The following is an 837-nucleotide window of genomic DNA, read 5'->3' as shown; positions in this document are numbered from 1 at the left end:
TCTTGCTGTTCTTTGTTGGTAACCTTTGCTGCAAGCCTGTTTATCGTCATTTATGATGTTCATCTTAACTTTTTTATTTTTTTAATCATCGGCATGAGTTAAAATGTAAGCTACTTTGTTTGTTATCATAATTTTCTTGAACAATGAGATTATCCTTTTTCTAGCTTCAGCTACTGAGTATTTCAGCATAGCTTTTTATGATGGGTATGCACTGAAGTTATGGCCAAATAGCTAAGGCTGAAATGGCAGTCTGACACCTGATTTAGATGTTTCAAATCTTAGAGAAGCATTTACAGACCAAGAGATTTACATGAAAATGAAACAAATCGGATCATATGTACCTGTATTTTTAGGTTATGACTTCTATATTTTGGAGTGCACCGTGTATGACCATCTCTGTTACTTGTAGCTATAATTTTTTGCTGTTGGGTTTGAATTGTTAATGATTTTCGGCTTTTCACTTTGAATATTTTTCTTGTTTTTGTTAAGATTTCTACACAACCAAGGAATACCCACCATATTTTCTAAGAAAATGCTAGACAATGGAAATTTGAAATGTCTTTATATGGTTTAAAATCTTAATGGAAAAGTATGGTCTAAGTAGGTTTAAGGTATATTATTAGAACTAGCTTGGTTCTCTAATTATTGAGAATCACTTGGATAGTTTGGAACTCAGATACTGTGGAGAGATATAAGTTACAATGGTGTTGAACTTTGGAAGTGTTTATGATATTTTCACGATGTTCGAGATGTGCCTTACGTGGTAGGAGGGATTTGATTGGTTGATGATTGCTTGTGGAGTAGGATATCGTTTAGATAAATTGTATAGAGTCAAAT

The sequence above is a fragment of the Asparagus officinalis genome, chromosome 3 (genome assembly GCF_001876935.1).
Source record: "Asparagus officinalis chromosome 3, Aspof.V1, whole genome shotgun sequence".
NCBI lineage: Eukaryota > Viridiplantae > Streptophyta > Magnoliopsida > Asparagales > Asparagaceae > Asparagus > Asparagus officinalis.
The sequence above is the reverse complement of the archived record's forward strand: the minus strand, read 5'-3'. Positions refer to the sequence as shown.